The 24,463-nt window shown below is 50.3% G+C and overlaps 1 long non-coding RNA gene across 1 annotated transcript; it reads left to right on the forward strand.

Moving 5' to 3' along the window:
- Window positions 1-517: 517 nt before the first annotated feature.
- LOC127021474 (uncharacterized) lies at window positions 518-13,301 on the forward strand. Its single transcript, XR_007767220.1, has 5 exons — window positions 518-617; window positions 6,461-6,588; window positions 8,273-8,360; window positions 12,717-12,780; window positions 12,880-13,301. It is a non-coding gene; the product is annotated as an uncharacterized LOC127021474 (long non-coding RNA).
- Window positions 13,302-24,463: the final 11,162 nt, after the last annotated feature.

Raw genomic sequence — 24,463 nt, forward strand, 5'->3', positions numbered from 1 at the left:
GCTGGACAGGTTCAGATATGAGCGCACTGATGTTGTTTCGAACCTGACATTGTCATCAATAAGGAGCCTCCATGGTGTAAGCTGTAGCGCTGCTGGAGGATGTGACTTGAAAAAAAACAAGATCACGTAAAGAGAATATATTGCCCTTTGGAAGTGGAATGAGTCAACTGGTTTTCTGGAGGCAAATTTATAGGGTTCACTTAGAGGCAAGCCCACATCATCAGCCTTGGAGCCTTCAGAGTGCTTGAAAATTGTTGCAGAATTTGCATCTCATGTGGAACTGGAGATCCAGATGTTAACCCAGAGCCCCAAAGTCTGTGCTGTGCATGTCGGGGGCAGAGAAAACATCAGCAATCAGACAGCACACGCACACGCAATTACCCCATCAGTTAGTTATATTCCCTTTGTAATTAAACCTTTGTTTGGTGGTTCAGTGTATTCCTTGCTGCACCAAAGTTGCTACGTTTCCGTGATGTCTTCTTCTTTCTGCATTGTTCAGGTAGTTAAGCTGTCTTATCACAGCAATACTGGAGCTCTTCAAGAAGTACATCATCGCAGGACTTGCATTTAACTTCTGTGGCTCTCCCTTCTGCCGTGTCCCTGAGATGATAACAGAGGTGAGTGTTTTATTTTAACATTTTCCTTTTTTTATTGCTGCTGATAAGCAGGCGTCAGCAAAGGAGTAGCTTAGCACTTGAAACATGATTCAGCTCTGAGATCTGTTGGGAACTCATTTTAGGGTCAGTGCTTGGAAAAGGTTGGACTCCTCCAGAAGTGAGGTTTATTTGCATGTTTCCCAACCAACTGGCCTAATGGTCTCTGGGAAATAGGCCATCCCAAGCTTCACTGTGGCCTCAGTAGACTGAGTGTATTTAAGAAAATCCCAAGACCTGAAAATTGACTTTGAGTAGAAGAAAATGATGGGCAGGATGGCTGCCCATCAAATGATGGTGCGACTTGGCTGCTGGCCAGGTCAGTGAGTGGCCCTGCAAAACACCCTGTAAGACTTAGATTTTCTGAAGAACATGGGAAATCATCTTAACCAGTTTATATCACCTAGAAATTAGAGGGGTGGTCTTCCTGGGTACTCATCTTGAGAGAGGAGTGTCAGAGAGTGATTCCACCGAACTGCGTTAGCATGGGGAGCTGGGGGAGTGCACTCTCCAAGCCCAAGGTACTAGCCCTGGTAATGCAAGTTGTATTACTCACTAAAAGAGATTTAAGCTTGGAAATGTTGCAAAGGGCTAAAAGTGTGCAGAGGGATGATTACTGCAGCTCAGCCGTGTCCCTCTGACGATGGTCTGTAGGAGAAGCTAAGCAACCTGTTGCGGCTGTCAGAGGAATAAGTCTCTTATCTCAAAGGGTTGATCCATAAAGGATTGATGGTCCAAGCCCTGCTCTCAGCCTGGTCATTTTCGCTACAAAATGTAAACATCAGGACATCCCGTAGACTTACTGAGTGTATAAGAAGCCCTAGGTTATCAGCCCAAGCCTCTCGCATTAAAAAAAAAGCCCAAAAAGAGTCTTAGTGTTACAGGCTGGGCTCCTGCGTTTTTATTAAAAAAAAAAAAAAAAGTGCGCATTAAAAAAAAATGTGTACAACTGAGAGATTTAGGAGGGTGATCCAACCCCCTGCAGTCAGAAAAAGAGACTGTCATGACTCTTAACTCTGGTACTCTGGCTCAGACCCTAAATAGTTGAGGCCACATTATTAATAGAGAAGGTGAGTGACAGATTCCAGATACTCAAGTCAGGCTGCCTCCTGACATTTTCTGGCGTTAAAAATAAGTAGCCTTTCTTTACATCTAACAAAAATCTCTTCCCTGGCTCTCCTTGACGGTTCCCCCTCCTGTCTCCACCTCCAGAGATGTCTGAACAGTATAATTTCCTTTTATTTTTAGCCATCTTTCATAATTGAAAGTATCTCTGTGTCAAAGAGAAAACGTTCCCATGAATTCCTCAACAGGCACTTACGGAAAGCAATTGATGAAAATGAAATATTTAATGGGGTTTTATACTTGTGGACTTGGCGACACTGGTGCATCTCAAAAGCAAAATTTTAATGACATCAGGATGGATGGGCATGGGGCCATCATCTCCCCAGCTTCGCTGGTGCTTCTCTTTTGGGGTCAGTATTGGATCCAGCCTGAGGGGTGCATGAGTCAGTGGCAGCTGATCTTTGGGAAGCGGTGGCTGCTCCCGACCCCAAAGTTTCCTGCTTTTCCTACTGAAGACCCAATACTGCTGCTTGGGGCAAAGCTGATGTTTCTCACTTGTCAGTAGTACTTAGGGTGGCTGCAGCGCTCTCCAGAGATCCAGCCACATCCGCAGGCAGCTATTCATCTCATCTAAGGTAAGAAGCACTTGGAATCAGATCCAGGGTCCAGCTAGCCCCGTTCCTTCTCTTGCAAAGTGGCCAGAGCAGATGCCTCTGGAAGAAGAGGACAAAGGAGCTCCTTCAGGTGGTCTCCTGCATACGTGCTGCCCACCTGCATGAGTTTGCACTCAGGATCTTCCTGAGGAATCGTTTTTGTCTTTGCATTTAATAGTCTTTGAAGGATTTTTCTTCCCTGGGTTAGCTCACCTCTTCCCAGGCCAGCTCTGTGCTCCCGTTTTGATGCTCAGGGAGACAGATATTGCTCCTGCTCATCCTCAGCAGCTCAGCTGAATTTTGCCTTGGCCTGAAGAGCTGCAGCAAGAGCATTTCAAAGAAAGTAGAGGAGTAGAAACAGGCCCTCGACAGCACACAGTGAGGCAGGAGTTGATTCAATTTAACGCAGCTACTAAAACTGACCCTGAGGATCCAAGGTTTTAATTGCATCCGCTTCGCAAATCAAGCTCTCTCTAATCAAGCTCTTTTGTTGCAACTTAGCCCTAGCCCAGAGCCGACTGCTGTGGAGGTAGAAAGGACAGACCATGGTTCTCCTCTGCCTTTTCTCCCTCCCTCACCAGCTAATAACGTCTCCTTCCTATGTGCCCCCTTCCAGGCTGCCTCCCCTCACCCCCCAAGTGTCACTGCTCTCTCCCCAGCCACCTCAGAGCATGAGCGGTGGCTCACACATCTCACAGCCTCTCGGTGGAGAAGTGTGCAGGGAACCCTGTTGTGTCCTCAAAATTAAGGAGGCAGGACCCCACCTTCTCACTGGTGCCCCCAGACGTGGGTATCAGCCTAAGGAGGGTCTCACTTGCTGCCTGTGTCAGTCCCTCATGATTTTCTGGTGCAAAAGCTGCGGAAGAGAGTTTTCAGTGTGCTGCGTCCATTTGGGAATCATAACACGGCTGGAATTTATGAATCATAACTAATTGTGTTGCCAGGTACAGGGAGGATTATACGATGTGTGATCTAATAACTCCCGACCGTTCAATCACCTGTGGTAGGTTCTGAGCACGTTGCACACAGGTAACAACTGACCTTTTAAGGTGAAACCACAAAAGGTCTTTCTTTCGTAGGTGTTTCCTCGCTTTGCTTGGCTAGAGCATCCTTGCGAGTAGCAGGACCTCCTGGCCTGGCGGAAGCAGACAGGAGTGTTGTCCCACAAGTGGTGTCACATCTCAGAGGAGTTTCCCACTGGGATTTCTTCAGTGATTTCAACAGCAAGGGAAGGAACTGAGTCTGAATTTTGCATGAGGGTGTTGTTGCACAGGTGCCCATATATATCTGCCATGTGAACATAATTGCATTTAATTGCTGAGATAAATTTAAAATAATTGTCCAGGTGATGTTCACCCTTCCAGGAGCATTTGTGAATGAGCAGGGGTTTTCTGGGTAACCCCACACTCTGCCCAGGCACTGATGGCAACTTTCCCAGACAGCCAAAGCACAATTCTTGCTCTTGAACATCCTCCCTGTGGCCCTTGGAGTGGTTTCAAGTGAAAAACAAAATGGCGACATTTTAAACATTGGCTCCCACGCAGCGTCTCCCTTCAGCCTCTGTTGCCGCTTGCTGCGGGTTCAGAAGTCTCTGGTGGATCAGTCTGCCCCCGAAAAAACGTGGGTTTGCCAAAATAGAAGCATTTTTGCAGGAGGCAATGATTTGCCTTGAATGTTTTGCCAGCATGCATCTCTGAGTTTTGCAATTCGTTTCAGCATTTTGTGTTTTTGTTTAATTTTGGATTTTGTTTTCTTGTATGAGATACTACCAAAACAAAATATTTTAATGTTTGCAAATAATTTTGGGGGGAGGGGTGGGGGGAAAACATTGATTTTCAAATACGTTTTTAAATGCCAGGATTCCCTACTGAGCAGTCGTCCCATTTTGCTGTCAGCTCACAGCATCAGCTCTGGTTACATAGAAATTAATGCCACTGTGAAAGGACCTGAACATCTTTCCCACTAATATGCTTTACTTTCAGGATGGTGGATTATTTAAAATGCTTTCTATGGCTTTAGTCTGTCCCAAGTCACAATCTCATATGTCATTAATGTCAGTCTCATAATCGATTATTTCTTTTCTGGGGGCAGCTGGGATCTCCTGTCAAGGACCAAGGTGCAGTTGGTACCTTCCTGGGTGGTGATGGAGAGCAGGGCAGATGGGGTCTGGCGTGATGCACTAATTCAGCCAAAGCTAGGGATGGCCATGACCTGTACAACCCGGGGTGAGTTGGAGGAGAGCAAAGCCAACAGCTGAACAGAGAAATTTCACAAGCAAGGTGAAGTAGACACTAGGGTTGGTGGACCTTAGAGAGAGAGCATGGGACAAAACAAGAAAAGGTCTTTCAAGGCAATGAGAAGCATTTGCATTTGATACGCCTCTGTAAATGCTGTTTTCTGGCACCTGGGAAAACTGCTCAGTAGTCATAGTGGGAAAAGAGAGTGAAAAAATAATGCGTCCAGCAGAAATTCCTGCAGTTCTTGGCTCAGCAGAGCATAATTGCTGAAGACTGGAGCCTGCTCAGGACACTGGAGCTAACACCTCCGCACTTGCAAGAAGCAGGATCTTGGGTGACCACAAGCAGTAAGCTTGGGATGTCATTAAAATAGCAACACCTGCAGCGGTGCAGAGCCCTGAACTCCCTCCCGAGGAGTTTCAGTGTGCTGCTAACTTGGAGGGAAGATGCCACCTACTAAATCACCCAAACCACTTCCTGCAGCACCTGGTTTTTCCTCAGGTCTCCCGTCTGAATAGTGGCTAGACCCATGTAAAAAATGCTGTCTCTGCTGAAATAGCTGGGCTAGGCATTGCTGGATCCACACCACATCGCCAGCGGGATGGCTGCAGGAGGAGTAACATACAGGAGGAGTAACACCTGTGCCCGCACCACGGGCAGAGCTGGAGCATGGCCCTGTTCCATACTGGAGCCTGTCAGAGTACAGCTCTTCATCACAGCCCTTAATGGAGACAGGCAACACGCAGGCATTTGTGGCTCCTTGCAGGATCTCGGAGGTGTGAGGGTATTGCCAGATATGAAATGCATCGGGAGTGGTCATTTAGGAGAGCTGCCCAAGCGCCTTCAGGGCCAAAGTGGTACCAGCTTTCAAATCTTGGATGCATCAATCCAGATGGGGTTGGGCAGCCAATGTGAATGCTTGTCCTGCACCAGGGGTCCCCTCTCCAAAGCAGCTCCTCTAGGAAGGGCGTGGGTTTGGTCAGAACCTTCTCTCCTGAGCCGGGACCCAGCCCAATACATTGATGGTCCCTCGATCGCCATGGAGTTGCATGCTTGCAACTCACGTGCCAAAGACAAAAATCCCACAGTGATTCCCTCTGGTCATTATTTTCTCAATATATTGACTCCACCAGGCAGTTAGTGAGCAACAGCAGGAACTGTTGGTGGAGCCAGGAACCCTCTGCAATGGAGGTCCTCCCTTGCTTTCCTTCCCAGAGAAGGAGCCTGAGTGTCCCACTTGCTCCCTGGCCTGGAGAAGACCTGGCAGAGCAGATCTGCAAGCCATGGGCATTTTGCATTCCCATGCACTTGCCCAGCACCTGGTCAAGCCAGTTCGATGACCGTTGTTCCTGGTCAGACAGGCCAGGCAGAGACATCTCTCGGGCTGGCTGAAGCCTTCAGCAGGGAGGAGAGCTGTGGCCCTCCCAACTGTCTGCTTGCTCCTCAGCTTTCTCTTTCTCAAGGGCTTCAGGAAGCTGCAGAGATTCCGAGATTTTTTTGTTCCCCTTTCTTGAAAACGTGGCTAAAAATAAAGAGAGTATTGAAACGAAGCCCAGCCCATGAAGCAGAGTGTGTAGGTGTGACGCTAACCAACACCTGGGGCTGTGAAGCGTCCTGGGGGAGCTGACACCCATCTGGCAGGCATGTTCTCTCTTCCTCCTCATTCTTTGGCACTGTGTCAAAGAGCACATGAGATGATGAATCTAAAGTCATTTTGTTTGAAAATGACCTACACATGTTGTTCCAGTTATAAGGAGAAGAGGACAAGGAGAGGACCACGGTTTTCATTTGCAAAACTGGCCAGGATCCCCGAGCTGCTATTGTGCTCTCTGCTTTTATTTCCTGGCTGAAGGTTCCTAGAGGTGGCTGGCAGAAAATGATGATGGCAGATACTGCTTCATGGTGGCAGACCAGGATGTCTCTGAGGTTTTGCCCTTGGCAGATGTAAATAGACCAGCAGACAACGTGCGGTGCACAGGGGTGAGTTCTTGGACAGCCCTGGGTGGCAAAGGGGGAAGGTTTAATGGAAGGGAGCTCCTCCAAGTGTCATGAAACCATGGAACCTCAGCTCAAGACCTGAAAGGAAGGCTGCCATAGCAGCTGACTCATTAATTACAGGTTCTCCGTGGCTGCGCAATGTGGACATGCCAGCCCCACAGTGTGTCCCTCACTCACACCCTCCCAGCGTGCGTGTGGGTAGGTCTTGTGGGCGTGATGGGGAGATGCATGTCTCCCCTGAAGATGGGAGATCTGTAGGGCCTTTGCGTAGTGAGAAAAGTCATAAAACATGTGCATGACACTACCATAGTCCCCCAGAAGATTTGTGCCTCCACCCTGCCATAGCAAAGGATATTGGGGCAGGGTGGGCATTAACATGTTAATCCTTACGCAGCCTGAGGGCTGCAGCTGCCATGGATGAAGGGCTGTGGTGGACAAACATGGACTTAATGTCATCTGTCATGCAGTGGAGATTGGCATTTGGTACAAAGGGAATTTGCCACTATTGGGTTTGGTAAATTCCTTGGCGATACCATGACCTTGGAGCAGCTCACTTTGCATGGCCAGGAGGGGCTGTATGCAGCCTTAGGGATGGGAGAGTTACCCTGTGATGCGAAAAAGCCCGGGGTTTGACGGATAAAGGTAGCACAGGTGGGACAGTACATGTACAAGATGAGTTTTATGAGCTGCATTGGTGTGCAATAGCCTACACAGGGGCACCTCTCGGGCGCAGTGTCCCAGCTACCGCAGCAACCCTTTTGTCCCTGCCTTCTCCATCCTCAACGTCTTTGGTAGGACTGGGAAATGGTAGGAAAGAAAGTATCCTCAGAGCAAGCTGAGTCAGAGAGTGGCGAAGCTGGAAGGAGGGCTGTGAAAATCCAGGTGGGAACCAAACAGGCTGTACTTCCAGTGGTAACTTCTCAGAGATGGGCTTCCAGGGACAGTCCGTCTGGTGCTGCCTGCAGACACCAGCAAAAGAAAAAGCCATGAACATTGTCTAGACCCCCCATTAACCTCCCCTCCCACCATCCACCACCCCTGCCGACGTAAACACGTGACTGGAAGCAGTTTATTCCCCGTCAGCCCTTTCCCTGCTTATCTGGAGCCAGCGGCAAGAGCCGGAGCCGCTCTCGCAGAGGGACCCTGCAAATCCTCGGATGAACGCCCGGACTGAGCGCTGTTTCCCAGGGGGATTGGGGTGGATTGGATAATTAATCACAGCTTGTCTGGGGGAGGATGAGGAAGTCTGAATAAAGGTGTTAACAGCTCTTAAAGGCTTTCCCGGTTTGCAGAGGGTGCTGCCTCAAACAGATTATCTGGAAATATTATTAGCTGGAGTGGGAAAGGGTTTTTTTCCTCCTCTAGGCTCTTTGCAGCCACCCTAAATCTGCTTGAGCCATGGAGACAGGTTTTATTGTGTGGGGGGAGGTGGGGGAGAGGTGTTGGCTGTCAGTGGGTCAGCAATTAATTGGTTTATTCCTTTCTCACGGTTATTTTCTAACCAACATGTGCTAAAACCCCGGTGCCCGCTTTGTCCCAGCTCAGCAAACAAGAACCACAAGGATTTCCATTGGGGGGGACCCCGGGCCACGAGGTCGGCTTTGCAGGGGCTGCCGGGAGGTCCCTTGTACCCTGCCAAGCCTCTTTCCCCGTTGTCTCATCTTAGGAGGAGGATGTGATTAGTGTTTTCTGCCATGGGATGTCAGCTGAGGGATAAGAACCGTGTGCCAAGAGGAGGAAAGAGCGGATGGATGGTAAGTGAAAGCAGAGACGTGCCCCCTTTTCTCCAAAGGAAACTTTCCTTCCAATGTCCCTGTGGCCTGTTAGTTCAGACAAATGCTCTTGGTCAGCCCAGTGCTACCTTCTTCTCTGGCAGAAGTGGCCCTCAGTCACATGTTTCTGGGTGAGGGTGGGCTCTCCTCCGTCGTCTGCTGCCATCTGGGAAACCATTTCTCATGAAACCAGCTTTATTGGAGCTACGTTCCTGTTTCCCCGTGGCTTTGTCACAATTCTAGTGCCTTTGCAAGTCAGAAACAGAGGGTGCCATCAAAGCAGAAACCTTGTGCCCTGCTAGCTCCAGCTCGGCCCAGTTTCTGCCCACCAGCTCCACTGCTGTAAATGAGCTGAAGTCGGTGGCGGGGCTGTGCTGGCACAGCTGTGCCAGGCAGCAGGGTCTTGCTGGGAGCATCACAGATGCATCTTACAGTCATTGCTCTGATAGTGCATCTCAAGATAGAAAATCACCTTTCGGACGAGAGCAGGAATAGAGAAAGAACATGGCTTTGGCCTGAAGGATTTTGATATTTGTAGCTTGGCATCATTTTGGCTTGGAGTGAAAAGCAAACATTTTGAGTCCTAGAAAGGTGATGGAGTGGGGACTGTGAAACTGCTGGTGCAGGGTAGTCCCCTCTCTGCTACACCTGCCTGTCCTCCCCAAAGCCTGCTGGGCAAGCGGGAAACCCCCTCCGTGGAGAAATTAATTTGAAATCACATTGTCCACAGGGAACATTCCCTGTTGCCGTGCTGTTACTTCTCTCCCAGCTCTTCCTACATCTTTAATAGGAATTAGGTGCTCTGAGTAGAGTCCCACGGGCTGCTTTCTTCATGGTTGTGTTGATTTCCAACAACTAAGTTAGCCCCAAAGAAAGCATAATGAAAGCAGCAGATTTCCAGGTCTCTCTTTAACTTTACAGAAGACTGTCCCTTTCAAACATGAAGCACAGCAAGCCCAAACCGGATCCCCATTCTCCTTGGGGATCAACCTGCAGGGATGACAAGAGAAACGGAGTGAGTCCTCAGCCTTCTCCAGAGCTAAACTGCAAAACCACAGGCTTCAGCAAAGCCCTTCGAGCCAGGCTGTCTCCCAGCAAAATCTCTGTCCCTTTCTCTCAAGTCAGGGCTGGAAATAGTGACAGGTATGGAAAATCCATTACAAATAACTAAATAACCCTCCACGCAGTGCTGCCGGCTCCGTAAGCGCTTCCCCAGCTGCTGGGAGACCGCGGGAGCACTCCCTGGAGCGAGCGGACGCAGGTGATGCTGGCATGTGTCTGGAAACAGCCTGACGGTGGTGGGGAGGCTGAACTTTCTGGTTGTCTGGACCCTTCTCCTCTGCGGCGGGACCTCTCGCCAAGCCCTGGGGCCTCTCTGAGGTTTCCAGACAGCCCGATGTCCGCCCCAGCGGAGTCCCACTGGAGGCCAGGGTTCTGGGCTCTGTGATTTGAAGGCACTGGCGGCAGAGCGGGGAGATATCCTGTTTCCTCGAGGCAGAAATGTAATTTTGCGTTAAAATTGCTTTTTCCTCCCAGAAGGTCCTTAAGCATTCGCCAAGCTGTTAAGAGGCGGGGGCGGATCTGGCTGGCCAACCTGCAAGGCAGTGGTGGGATAGAGGGGAAGGGAAGGGACCAGGCGCTGCCCGGGTCAGCACTGGCGACCAGCACGTTAACCATAGGAAGGGAGAGATGTTAGCCAAGGGTTCCAGCGAAACCCTGTCATCAGGTGCAACCCGCCAGGGGCTTTTTATTGTCTGTCCACTGGCACCTGAAGCAGCACATGTTGTTGAGTAGCTCCTACGTGCTCATACTGAACCCAAGGGCTGTGTCCACACCCGACACTGCATGGTTTTTCTCCAAGGATTCCTGGAGAGCATGGAGCAGGCAGGAACCAGGAGCGGGACAGGCTGTTTTGATGTTGGACTCTCATTACTACGTTAAGTAAACCAGAAAGCAAAGGGTCAGTGTTTCTGGTGTGCAGGCAAGCTTTGAACTAAGTCAAGCTCTTGCATGTTCCAGTGTCCCTTTCCTTCCTGAAGGATGTTTCTGGTAACGTGTTTTGGGGGAAGGAAATCAGCCATGTGGTCAGCAGGATGGCACAAGGAACTCTGAACCTGATAGAGTTAGATAAAGGCAGGGAGATGCTCCAGGAGAAGCAACTGGACAACGTGCTTGTCACAGGCATCTCCTGCCATATTCTTCCAGTGCTCCTCGCTTCCCTGCAGACTTTAATACTGCAAAGCAAGTGGGATTGTAGCCACTGGGACTGAATAGATGTACCTGGTTAGTCTTGTGTCGCCCATGACAGGGATAGATAAGCGTAGTGTACATGATGGAGAAGAGACCAGCCGCTCGTTCTTGTCCTGAAGAGCCTCCTGTTGGAAGTGAAGGACCAAGGTTCACACCACAGCTTATGTTTCACCAGTAACTTCTCCTGCTGTTGAAATTGCGTTGTCTCTCTTAATCATGCAAGGCTTATTTTCCCACACTGGAAAATGAATTCAGCACCGTTGGCAAAGCTGGGGGCTGGGAAGTTTTAATTACTGTTTGTACAGTGCTTTGGGGCTCTGAAGTGAACGGTGCTGGAGGCCTGGGAAGGGTTGTATTATATATAGGCAGTTACTTATATTTTATTATATATGTGAGCTCTGTGGTCCTGTCAGCAGCTCCTTCCTGATGCCTAGATGCAGGGGGCTTCCTAACGCAAGTAGTACAAATACTCCCTCTCCTATAGCCGCTCACCACTGCTGAGCATCACTGCATAGTAAGAGGGGGACCTACTAAAGTCCAGTGTCCACCTCCAGCCAAAATAAACTCAACCAGCATGTGCCTGCAAATACCCACCTGCTACACAGGGGAGAAGAGCCCTAAAGTTCTCCTCTCATGAGGCTTTTCCCATTAAAGCATCTCTTCCTTAGGCAATGCAGCCACATCCTGCATTAACCTTCCTGTCCCCTCTTTGCTCAGAACAACACCTCCTTAATTATAATCCATCAAATTCCTCTCTTCTCTACCTGGAAAAAATGGGATTTGGGGAAAAGGAACAAATGTGAAGGCGTAAGTCTCTTTTCATGGGAAAAGAAATCTATCCAGCGCCCTGCTGGGAACCCTGCTTTGCCTAAACCCCGACATAATGCAGTAAGAAGTTAAGGCTCTTAGCAGGCAAACAGTGCAAGAGTCCTATTAAGCACATCTCAGGTCTTTGCGGTCAAGTGCTCTGCATTGCACCCAGTACACCGCGTTTTGCATAACGGGGCGATTGTGGCCCCACTGCTCTGGCATCAGCATCCCGCGCTTGCCTGGTGTGGGCTGCAGAGAGGATGGGCTGTTCAACGGCCTCTCGCAGGTCAAAGCCAGTGCTTCGGAAAATGATTTTGTAGAGGATAGGAATGTTTCGATATTGGTGAAGTCCTGCAAAAAGGACACATTAGGTATCAATTAGCATGTGTGCCCACGTGTATACAGCTGTGGGCATGTGAAGTAATATGGTATCTAGGCTTATGATACCATCCACATGAAAATCAGTGAGGGAATATGATGACTTTCACCTAAAATACGATTTCTTTTTTTTTTTTCATCACATTTGTGTTTTGGTGGCACACTTGGTTTTCTGACAGATACTGCAGAAATTACTTCAAGGGGCAAAACTGGAGTTACTTAAAATTTGCTAAAGCTTCTAAAACGCAAAAGCCTCCCCAAAATATGTGCTTTCCCTCTCTAGCCAGCTGTCACCCAGTGGTTCCTCCTGAATGGTGGCTCCCTGGGGTGGTGGGCAGCCCCTCGCTACCTGTGCCAGGCATAGCAGGCAGGGGAGGATAGCCCAGGCGAGGCCCCCAGGGTGAGGGCAAAGCCTGTGTGACAGCGGTGCAGTCACCACCCAATGGGTGACATTGCCAGCACTGCTTCCGATGTGTCCCCTTCAGCCTGGGGCAGACAGAAGGCAGGAAGAAGTTAGCTGAGCCTCTGTGACCCTGATGCTGCTGCTCAAGAGAGCTTCATTTACTGCCAGGTACATTAATGGCTTCTGCTAGGTGGCTGCTGGGTTGAGATCTCTGGCTTTCTTGGGGCGATTGGTTCTAGGTCCCATGGGTTACCATGGCCACGTCACCGAAATCAGGTGAGGAACGTATCCACCACTCCTTTCAGCAGCACCAGAGTGTGTCAGCATGTGATGGAGCCAGCCCAGCCCCGTGCCAGGGAAGCGCAGAAAGGCACAGGGCTGCTAACGGGCCGACTCACATCCCTCCAGTGCTTCCCCACCGGCGAGCAGATGTCAGAGGAGTGTATTTTGCAATGGGTTTATTCAGTCAGGGGTAACTCCTGTTCTCTCTCTTTCAGGATATTCTTCTCTGCAGCCCGCCTGACATCCAGCGGCGGCAAAGAAACAAACGCACAGATCCAGGTATTGCCTGCTGCTGGGCTTATATCACAAGCACTCAGGAGCAGTAAAAGGAGTGCTGAGACCACAAATTTCACCTTTAATTTAAACCCCCCTTTTTAGGGATGGGGCCAGAGCTGGCCCTGCAAGGGAGAATCCAGCTCCAAGCACTCCAGGGAAGCAAACAGACCCTTTAAAGACGTTTAATGCTGAAGAAAGCAGGAAGGGATTCAGTATGAAGCCACAAAACCAATTTTGAGGAAGAAATGCAGCTTGCCTCCTGTCCCCCACCCCTGCGAACCGAAGGGGAGAGGCTGTCCATCGCTGTCCGTCACTTCGGGTTGGCATCCTGGGCAAGGGCAGCATCTCTGGGTGCTCAACGGTCTCTTTGAGCATGGTTCGTTTTAGGTTGGCTGCCGCTGATCCCAGCCCATCTTCAGCACATGGACACTTTTAACCCCTCGGGGAGGGGTCGGCGTGGCCAGCCGGAGGGGGAGAGCGCCAGCCCGCTGCACGCTCCGCAGCTGCCGAGGACACTGCCACGATTCATTCATGTCCCTGCTCAGGGCACAGATTGTAAACACGGTAGGGAAGCCGAGCCATGTCCCAGCCCAGCTTGGCTGCGGGCCTTGAGGTCCCCATCACCCAGAATCTGGAGCTCGCCTCTTTTTCCATTACCTCTAAGCAGTAATGGTGAATGTTTCAGTAACATTTCCTAAAAATAAAAATGTCAACAGAAATAGCCATTTAATAACACGAGTCTGTGCATCTTCAGGCCCTGAGCAATCTACAAGCTGGGAGGAGAAATGCTGAAATAGCTCATGAGTTTGAAGATACTCTGAGAAGCTCCCTTACTGCACATGGACCAGCTCTCACCAGCATCACCTGGGGCAGGAGGGCTGTTTGAGGACTGTTTTCCCTACCTCCCTAGGCAAGTAGGCAACCCCCCTCCAAAAACAGTCCATCTGTCTGATACTCTGTTTGATAGAAAAGCCTGTATCTGAAAAAAAGAAACACAACTTGTGTGACCGTGCCAAGATGCCTGTAGTGTGGCAGCGTATGGACGGGTTACTGTTCCTTCACTTAAGTGGGGTGTTAATTTTCTGTTACGGCTTTCACAGGGAAAGAAGTCAAAAGCTATAGGCACCCTATGTTGGGCAAGGCTTTGCTATGCAGGAATGCATAAAACTGGTCCAGTTCATAATAGCCTTAAATATCAGAGAGCAGCTTTTGATGGAAAACTCAGGAGCTGTCTCGACAGCAGCGCTATGCAGCAGCACAGGAGAGAAACCAGAGAGCAAGTACTTTCTGCAGCCTTTTGGGGAATGAGTGGTTGAGCCAGGGTGTAAGGATAACAAAATTAACTCCTGCTTGCAGTTCAGGCAATGTTAAACCCCTGCAATTCACGTTTTTGGGGAAGGACTCTACTTGGCATCCTTGCTTGCCTTCCTCGGGCCCTAATCTGTCCCCATCAAAATCCCTGGCTGGATCCTTTATAGGAACCAGTGACAGGGACAGGAGCTTCTCCCCACCAGCTGAGAACGGATGGTGGATGCTCAGGTGGTTAAAGCACTACTATAAGCTGCATTAACCCATCTTCTGTGTCTGTAAGTTGGCAGGTCTGATGGGTGTTCTGCATGGTTACAGAGATTAGTGCTCACTACGGGAACAGGGCGTCCGAGGACATCAGGAGGACAGTGAAAGCCTTGTCATACAGCCTGAAGTCTCACAGCAAGTGTCTATTAATAAGCCATGCCTACGCTTCCTCCAGGTATTTACAGTGCGCTTTCTCCCTGTTAGCTTTGAAAACCACAGCTCCGTTTTGACATAGCAAGTCCTTTTCTTGTAGTGATGTATTTGGTACCGCAAGTGCATTTGGCTGGGGATGTGTGTCAGTAAAAAACTACCTCATTTTGAGAAGTGAACGGGATTTCCCTCTAAAAATGATCTCTGTCTCCAGATGGACAGTTTCAGCCAGTCCTCTGGGAGCCTCTCTGCTGCGGAGATGGTGGCTGGCTGGCTTTAATGCTGGCTGCAGATGGGTGCCACCAACCTCATGCAAAATACAATGTTGACAGCATCAGTCTAGCCGGCGAGGTCACCTCCCCACTGTGCGGGCTGTCCCAGGGGAACGGGGGCAGGTGAGGATTCCCAAGTGCTCGGAAAGGGACTTTTGGAGGCTGCCAGCATGCAGGGACCCCCTGAAAACCCTGAAAGGTGGCTTGTTTCTTACCCTTGCCCAGGGCAGAGCCCCTTGTGGCATGCTGATGCTTTGGGAAATGAGCCGAAACCAGCATAGCTGCAAAAAGGGGCCAGTCAACAACCGGGATGAGCCTGGCCTGTGAGTCAGGTTGGGCTGGAAAAGTAAGGAAAAAAGCATTTTCAGCCCAAGGAAACAATGGGGAAATGAAATGGAAACTGAGACCGCTGAGTTCCTCCACCCTTTCCCCAAGGAGAGCGGTGGCGTGCAGAGGGCAGTTCCCAAAATCCAACATCTGTTGTAACTCAGCTGTACCCTCTGAGAAACGTCTTTTTGCCGTTAGATGTGGAGCTCCTGCTGGAGTGACTTCCTTCTCTTCAGCTAGAGCCGGAGCCAAAGGAAAGAGTCATTGGTAAGGAGCTATTTATGGAGAAATTCATCTTGATATTTGCATCACTAGTACAAGACAAGGCAGTGCCGCAACTTTCCTACAGTGGTTAAGGACGGCACTCAGAGGAGGTTGGGAGCCTCGAGGTCCTACGAGTGGTAAGAGCATGTTTCAGCATTGCTTGTTTGGAAGAGAAGAACTCAATTTGCATGGCTGGAAAAACAGCCATGCAGAAAACCACAAGAACCCGTCGTTCTGGTCAGGCCCTTGGATTTTGTCAGGATTTTTTGAATACTCCTTCGCAATTAAAATTCCCACTGGGTTGTCTTGCTGTTTGCAAGGCCGATCGGGATTGGGAAGGTGCAGGTAAGCTGGCAAGCGGGATTGCCCTGAAGCATCGAACTATATTCAATTAGCCCACCTCAACTGCAGGAACATGGTTAGCTGGCAGCACATCACCCCTCCTGGTAAAATAGATACCGCGCAGTGGCTTAGTCACACTGGAGAAGTAAATGGCTCACAACTTGCTGAGACAAATTCCTCCCAGCTTTAATTAGCTGTGAGATGCTGGAGTGCCTAAAGCTCTCTCCCTGCCCTTGCCCGTGTTTACACTCGGTGCATCAATCCAGTTTGGACTCAGGTCTCCAAATATTTGCAATTAGCAAATATTGCTAAGTTTTGCTATTCCAGCTTTCTGCAATTAGCTGGAAAACACAGATTTGTATCCCTAGTCTTTTCAAAAACAAAAGGACGGATGCTCGGGTCCCAGGACTTCAGCAGGAGAGCCAGAACTGCTCATCCGGCTTCTTCTCTGCTGTGTGCTGGCTCAGTGTCACCCCCAAAAAGAAATGACAGGAGGAGAGGCTTCTGGCACCCTGAGGATGGAGTGGGGATCATGTAGCAGGAGCTGCTAATGTAAATGAAGGAGCCCTTAACGCTTAAGGCTTGATCCTGCCTTTGCTGTGTGTTTTTTATACCGCGTCTTGTAAAATTGGTTGCAGATTGTGTGTGCCCGTGTATGCTGCTTGTTTTCGCTGGTGTGTCTGCAACAGGTAGAGCTGGTTCAGTGGGAGGCTGGTGTGATTTTGACCACCTGAATTGTCACCCCCAGGTGTCCCTGCACAAGCTGGGGTGCAGGAGTCGATCAGTCCTCGGAGGGGGGCCCAAAGCCCGTGCAGGCTGGAGGGCGTCGGGCAGGGCTGGGGCTGATTTGGTTTTGCTGTGACTTTGAGACGAGATGCTCTTGTCCTGGATGGCTTGGGCAGATCTGTTTGGAAATGGAGCATCTCTACGCAGCTTGTGATGTTTGAGGAAACTCTCCCCTTTCCACATCTCCCTTCCTATCGTATTTCTGTTATTAATGTGATGACAGCCAGGTAACTGAGGTGTTTTCAAATGAGCCTCCATTAATTCCGATGGTGGCATGAAGGTTTCCAGTCCAGCCAGCTCACACTTGCCAGCGCTAGACTTAGCACTTCTTATCTGACAGCAAGGGCACTGAAAATCTTAAAAACAATCTGCATTTTAACCTTGGTCATGCTAAACGTCTTTCAGGATGCAGTGATGCATTTTGCTGGTTGCAAAGATCGCTATTGGCAGTTGTTAAATAATTATGTTTAATTTGCACTAACAAAGCAGACAAAATCCATGTCCCATAAACTGTGCTAAAGATAGGTGTTGCTTTTATATAAAGACATACAAGGTTAATTTAAAGATCTGAGGTCTGCTGACCCTCCAGCTTGTTGCACAACCTTTCATATGTGTAGAAATGGATGTGAGAGGCAGTCCAGTTGGGTTTACCTGTTCGTACTGGCAGCAGAGAGCTGCAGTTGCTCTGTGGGGACGGATGGGTTTGAACATGCCTGACACTAAGGCATGCACTTAAAAACTTCCAGCTCATAAATACTCATTCTCTGTTCCAGAGGCACTCGTCTGAACCTGACTGCAGTGAGCTGGATGCCAGATAAGGGCTATGACGCTCGCCTTCATGTTGGTCGGTAACGACTGCGGTGTTGATTGCCAGAAGCACTGGGCAGCACGCAGCAGCCACGGCAGTGGCGATGGAGCCCTCACCGGTGGCAGCGCTGCCTTGGCACCAGCAAAGTGGCCCCGGGACAGCGAGGGGACAGCTTGGCTCTGTAGCAGGGGAAGGGAAGAACCTGTTTGGCTCCAATAAATGATGCTGTTCTCCTCAAGCTAAAATGCAGGTTGCACTAATACTTTATTCCTTCCACCCAGACTCAGAAAACGGGAGCCTCCGTCGCTGGGATGTTTTCCTTTGCCAAGGCTCTGCACGGCTCGGTTTTAGCAAAAAGTAAGCCCAGCCCCTGAGACATCTGTGTCGAGGACCTAATGCTTGGTAATGGTTGAGCATGTATATTTAAGCCAACGCAAGCAGGTGACAGGGGGAGCAATCCCATGACATGGCCTCCTGGGTTTCTGACTGTGTTATAGCAGCGTGAAGGAAAAGAGGGGCAGGAACGAGAGGAGGGGACAAGTAGGTGACCCTGCTGGCAGGAAAGCAAAGGCCTGACCCTGCTCGCATGGTTCATTGTGGTGATCTGCTCTTTCAGAACCTCCATCCAGCATTAGGTCCAGCACCTTTGCAGGAGGTGCTGCCCAGCTCCTCTTGCCCAGCTGGGTGCTGCTGTGATGGTCAAGCTTTGCCGCTCACATTGTGTTGCACCTTGGAAAGGCGTTTGCCATGTTTGGCGTTGGTTGCGATACTCGGGAATTGAGAGTGTTTTCTCTTCTGCGATTGTCAGAGTGGCTGAAAGGCAGAAGTTCTGTAGTACCTGGCATTTTGTCTCCCGTCTATCTCTGGGCTGGAAGACTGGTAAGCCAAAAAGGGAGTAGAGGATTGCATTTACCCCTTCTCCCAACATGGGTTAGGAGAAGCAAAAGGATAAATCAGGAGATATTTCAGCACTTACCTCCTGTTTTTACAGAAATCACTATACATTACAAGTGCCTTTGCATATTTTACAGCACTTTAAAAAGCCAATGTAGCTAATCTGGAAGTTGGCTTGTTCAGAGAAGCACAAAACATGTGCAGCCATAAAAATCCCTCATTTGATGCCAAGCTATTGCATTTTCAAGTGTCTGAAAGGCAATCACTATTACGCATCCAAAGAGTTCTGCTTGACTCCCCACAGCTCCTCGTGGTTGGCGAGAACAAAAACACCAGCACAGCATCTTGAAAAGTTGTGTTGTGTTGTTGCCATACAGTACAGATGTTTCGGTAGCAAAGGCAGCCTCTCCATCCAAGGGCTTGCCTTTAGAAGAAGAGCAGTGTGCTTTCGTGCAGTTGGAAAAAAAAAAGTAGTCCAATTGAAAAGGACAGAGGTAAGCAAGGCAATGCCAAAAGGTTGGAGAAGTAATGGTCCTGGAGCAATTGGCATCCCTCTAACAAGGAAATGTGGTTCATGGGGGGTTTGGGTTGCAAAAATGCTGTCCCGAGTCCATGAGAGCTATTGAGGGGTTGCATATTCATAGGGTTTCTCTCCTCTGTCTGGCTCTTATTACTACAAAATGTGTGGGAATTTATTATCTTTAGAAAAGCTGCATCTCTGCCTAGTTTGATCAGGAGGTTCAACAGTTATTGGCGGTATCTGTAAGACATGTGTATGTGCATGCACAAACAGTGTGGTCACATACACCCTCTTCCTGTAGGAAACTAGGCTAAAAAAGTGGCCTCTCCAAGTGCTTGACTCAATGTTCAGTCTTTAAGGGCTGTTCCCATGTCCCCTTCCTCCCTTCACTTGGGCATTTGATGTGTTTGATTGTTGGAGGGAAGAGGGAGGAAGACAAGCACTGGGGTTAATGGTAAGGGATGCTGGTTGTCTCCAAAGCTCTTGCTCTGCCCTGATTCAGGTGATGACTGGGTCACCTTGGCCAATCTTCTGCTGCAAAGAACAGCTTGGCCAAGCCTAAGCGTGTCGTCCTCTTCAAAAAAGGTCCCAGCCATGGGAGGAAAGCCATCTTCAAACAGGGAAGGGGGTCAGATGTGCCGGGTGTGCGGGTCCAGCCAAGGGGGCAGCCGTGAGCTGGCCCATGTGGTGGTGGCAGCCTGTTCAGCTGGTGCAGAGGACAGCCGTGATCTGGCAGTAGTAGTTGGTGCATTTCCTGACTGTAACCTACTTAAGGGGAAGGCTGAAAACTGTTGCAGGAGCAAGCAGCCAGGAGCATTGGATGCTGGTGGAAGAAGGAGCATGATTCAGCCACCTGAAGGCATCTCCCTGTAGGAGAATTACCTTCCCTATAAAGCAGCAGGCATTGCTCTTAAGTGTTATCAAGCTTAAATCAGTTCCCTAGGTGACATCCTGGTAAGTGGATTTCCCAATTAAGCACATCCCGATTAAGTGGGATGTACTGTAATTACAGAGTGCTCAGCGCTAGGAGCAAATCAGATCCGTTTGCAGCAGAAGGGCCGGATCGAAGCGTTTCCCCAGTCTGGAGTGGGTTGTACCAAGGCATTTCTGTAAGTGTGAAGGTGGGCAGGCAGGAGATGGGATTTTGCATCCACCCCTGCCATGCCGGTGAGCATGTTCCCTGCAGAAGGGAGATGTTGGAGGAAGCCCTGGTGCCACATCTTTAATCCCCCTGATATGGGAGCAAATTCCTTTTGAGGTTGCACTTCCATGTCTCCTGCTAGTCCACAATCCGCTGGATGAAGCCTTTGCTCCTGCCAGAGAAAATACCCGTTAGCAGAGATGGCTGTGCGGATCTTGTGTAGGGAAACAGTGGCTCTTCCTACGGAGGCAGAGGCTGTCAGATGGTGCTGCCACCCGCCAGGCAGACAGTACAGCCCTTCAGAGCCAAATTCCCTTTGCACAGCCCAAGAGGTGGTTTTTCTTTCATGGCTCCCTCTCCCAATCCCTCTGGCTTCCTCTTCAAAGGCGTCCCACCCCCCGTACAAAGCCTCGTGGTCCTGGAGTCAGACTGGGGCTACATTAGCCCATTCCTCTAATGCTTTGTGGTTCCCAGCTGCCATTGGGACATCAGGGGGGAGAGGAAGAAGATGCTCCTTTGTTCGTTGTCTCTTAGTGAAAGGGTGAAGAACTGAGTGCTTACTGCCTTGGACAGGTCAGAGCATTTTTAGCTGGATGTGGGGATATGAAATCTGATTGGAGACCTTCTGGGAATTAACTGATCAAGGCAACACTGAAATGCTGGAGATAGGACCTCAAGTGGAGATGCAGTGTAAAGGGAAGTGAAATCTGTGCCAGGAGTGGTGTGTGACACAGGAACAGAGCCACTTTGGAACTGGAGCAGGACTCTAGACCTGAACATGGACCCTCAGACCGGGCCAGCCTCTAGATTAGAGCCTGCTTTACCACTCACCAGGTTTACCCAGCTGCCCCAGGATCCTTAATTTCCACTTGGCTAAGAGGTGACATAAGTGTGGTGCAGCACACTTTCCCTCCAGGCTCCCAGTCCCCTAGGTCGTGCTGGCTGATGCATGTCTTCGGTGGCTGTGGTGCTTCCAGGGGTCTTGTGCCTACAGGCAAGATGGCCAAAACGCTTTTACACCCACCACACCCATGTTCTTCTTCGCTGGGGTTACAGGGTGGGGGGCAGGAGCCTATCTAGTTCCCAGAGGTGAGACTTTATATTTTGGGGTGACTTATTACATGGTTTTTAGCTGTGGAGAGGATGTTACAGTAGGATAGCAGGGGAAGCCAGTGAGCTACTCCTACCTTTGAGAAGGTTAACCATGTGTACATGAATTGGCTCTGTCCCGTGTGGACGTGGATTGATTGGCACTCCCGCTCGCTGGGCTGACCCCACAGCGCCCGCAGAAGGCACGTTGTGGCTGGCCTACACCATCGCAGCACCTCGAACCCCTTGCTGATGCCTCCTCGCCTCCCGCTGTGCCCGTCCCTCTCCCACCCCAGCAGCTTTCCTCCTCCCGCCAGCCGGGCTGCGGCATCCCCACAGTGCTCGTATCCGATCCCTCGGGCTGTCCAGCCAGAGATGCGCAGCACGTGTGTGCAGAGGCTGTGCTGCTGTTCCACCCCGAGGTCCTTGCTCTGCTGCTTCTTCCATACTGCTGGTTTTGCAGTGCCACCCACTGGCAGAGGCTCCCCAGAAATCCTCCTCTGCAGCTTTTCTCTCCCACAGGTGATGCTCCAAAGATGAAATATTAGAAGGATGGCTCTGGTGGGTGTAATTCATAGAGCATGTCCCATGGGTGCTGGTCCAGGACATCTGGAAACCTTCTGGTATCCTTTCCAGTGTATCTCAGTGTATGCTGAGCCCAAGCTGCAAGGTCACTGGGTTGGCAGAGTCCCAGCTGTCAGCTCAGGCTGTGTTTAAGGCAACTCATACTGTCTCACCCCCACGGGCCGTCCAGCCCCACATCCTGCCTGCAGCATGGCGGGGCAGGCAGCAGCAGCAAGGTGGTTTCCCATCCCTGCTTGCTGGGTGTACCAAATTGCTTTATGTAGGTTCTGCATTCATGTTTTACCATGCAGGATAAAATACAAACCCCTGGCTGATACTAAAACACATGCTGTACGTAAGGAGCATGCATTCCAATTGGGATGGGATGCTGGCTTGGGGACTTGTGTGGGAGAGGATGCTTTGGGGCCACTTCATTTAACAGTCAGCCTGGTCTCCCCAAATTTCCCTTGTCCCTTTCTGACCCCATTTACACTCTTGCCTCCATCCCCAGTTTAACGCCCAGTCGAGAAATAGGAGGAGACACAGTGATGAGACAGAGCAATGCAGTTCTCGGGTTTGTGCGTAGCAAGCCACTGCGCAGGAGACTGCTGCCAGGTTGGGACCCAGTCGAGGCAGCTGAAGTCAGCTTGCTGCCCAGACGTGATTGCCATGTCACTGCAGCAGCAGCACAGATGGACCACCAGGAACTTTCTCCCCAGCCTCCTAACACGCAGTGAGTGCTTGTTTAAAATAAAGCCTGACAAATGGCATGTTGAGGGCGTCAAGTCCTGGAGCACTGTCTTCTGAAAAAATATGAAAAGGCTCCAGAGGGGAGCCTGGCGCAGCCTCCCAGATGACAGTAATTAAAGGCTTTTGCACTTAGGTGCTAGGAGCTGCTCCTCTTGCAAATTGGCCTTGATTGAAGAGGAAGAGAATGATTAGGCTGAAGGGGAGTGATGGGGGTGGCAGGCAAAAACACAGACGTAAGTCTCAGTTTGTCTTCTGATTTTTTTTCCCCTCTTCCTCTCTCCCAAACGGTGTTCGTGTGGGTGGAGGGAGCAGCGCTCCAGCTCCGCACAGCCTGGGCTGGCTCTGCCTGAGCCGCTCGGGGGGTGTTAAGCTGAAAAGGAGCCGCTTTGCTCTGGTCCTGCCCGCGCAGACCCATAGCATCACCCAGCGCTTTGTGCAGCTGGCCCTCTTCTGGAAAGCTCTCTGGGCTGGATGGCACCAGCGTCACCCATTCCTTTGCAGAGCTGGCAAAAGGGTTAACCCCTGACCTGGGCTATACCCCTATACTCCCTATAAACCCCAGGGGTTACAGCTCTTTCCCCTATGTTAATTATAAAAGGGACGTTGATAGCTTGTTCAATCCAGGTTTTACCACATTATTTATTTTAAACCCCTGTTTTTTATGAAGTTGTCTGAATATATTTGAGTTCAGTGCTAAGCCCTGCATCAACGTGAGCAGTTCCTGCAGGGTAGCTGACGGCATTACAGAAATACATTCCCTTCCCTTCCTAAAGCTTTGTCCCTTCTCAGATCCATGAGCACCAAAGACATCCCAGCTCTGGCTGCCCTGGCTGGGGTCCTCCATGGAGCAGTTTGTCTTGAAGTACTCGGGGAAGTCACCGCAGCGTGAGTGCAGATGCTACCTCCAAACCCAGCCAGCTGCTTCACAGTGCAGGGCCAAGGAACTGGTCCAAAATTCAACTGAGAGCCTCTGGCCCCCAAGTCTGGAGCATTAACAGTCAGGTAAAGCAATTCAGCTCAAGTTATGGCAGGATAGAGCATCTCTTTTATCCTGGTGTGAGGGGCAGCTAAATAAATGGTCTTTATTTAAGCAACTGTAAAAACTACAGCACAGAGTTTTTGAGCAGCCAGCCTTGCTTGAGGAAGCTGCTGGCCCAGTCTGCAAGTGGATCCCCTTGTCTGGGTCCAGTCCTGCAGCCGCCGAACCCAGTGGGCAGACAGGGAAGCAGGCTCGGTGCCCTACATTTGGTGCTCATTAATATTTGGATGAGATATGTGGTGCGCTTAATCTAGTGCAGCGATTGTATTTGTTATAGGGCAATAACTCTGCAGGGTTACCATGAAATTCGACGCGGCTTATGAAAAATGCAGGCTGTTGCGGAGGCAGGGCTGCAAACCTCTGGCAGGAAAAAAACGTGTTGCGTTGAGGTGAAACCTGTGTTTGAATCAAAAGGGTGATATGATTGAAGAAGGGACAGACAAAGGTGCTTTACCTGCCAGCTCGGGTGAGACATGATGCCTGGCCATCGCTGTGTGCCGTGCCACAGCCCCTTCTTGGCAGCAGGGTGGGAGATGCTCTGCCTGGCCAGGCTCCGGCTCCTGTAGTGGAACTCAGCCACCCTAAATCCTCCCTGGCCTTTCAGAGGGGAAGCTGCTTGCTGGAGGGAGCGGGATAAGTGAAAGAGGAAAAAACAAACAATTTGCTTCCAGCTCCTGCCAGCAGCGGAGGCGGTTACTATGTGAGCAAGGTTTGCAGCACCGGTTCATTCAGCACGGTACTGTCTGTGTACCCGGACCCTTGTGTGTGGCAGGCTTTGGGCTCTTGAGGTCAGCTCAAAAACCTAGTCCAAGCCCGCATATGGTCCCTGAGCTTTGCATCCGGCCTTAAATATCCTGTTGAACTCCTGCAAAATGGCTTGTACAGTCACGCTTGGCAGCGTTGCAGCCGTGAGCAGCCGGCTGCTAGAGGAGCAGCTAAATGATGTTGCAGGAACACCACCACCCCAAGTCCATATGGCCAAGCGGGATCAAACTGGCATTTAGGGGTGATCGGTGGCACCATGTTTGAGCAGGTCTGGATGCTACTCTGAGTCTGTGTGTGCTGCTCATGACGGTCGTGCCAGGTTGCCTGCAAACCTGCAGCGCTTGAAGATCAGGACCACATCCAAGGCTAGTTTTTCCTTCAGAAGGTGGAAAAGAAGAAG

This window comes from Gymnogyps californianus, chromosome 13 (genome assembly GCF_018139145.2).
Source record: "Gymnogyps californianus isolate 813 chromosome 13, ASM1813914v2, whole genome shotgun sequence".
Classification (NCBI taxonomy): domain Eukaryota; kingdom Metazoa; phylum Chordata; class Aves; order Accipitriformes; family Cathartidae; genus Gymnogyps; species Gymnogyps californianus.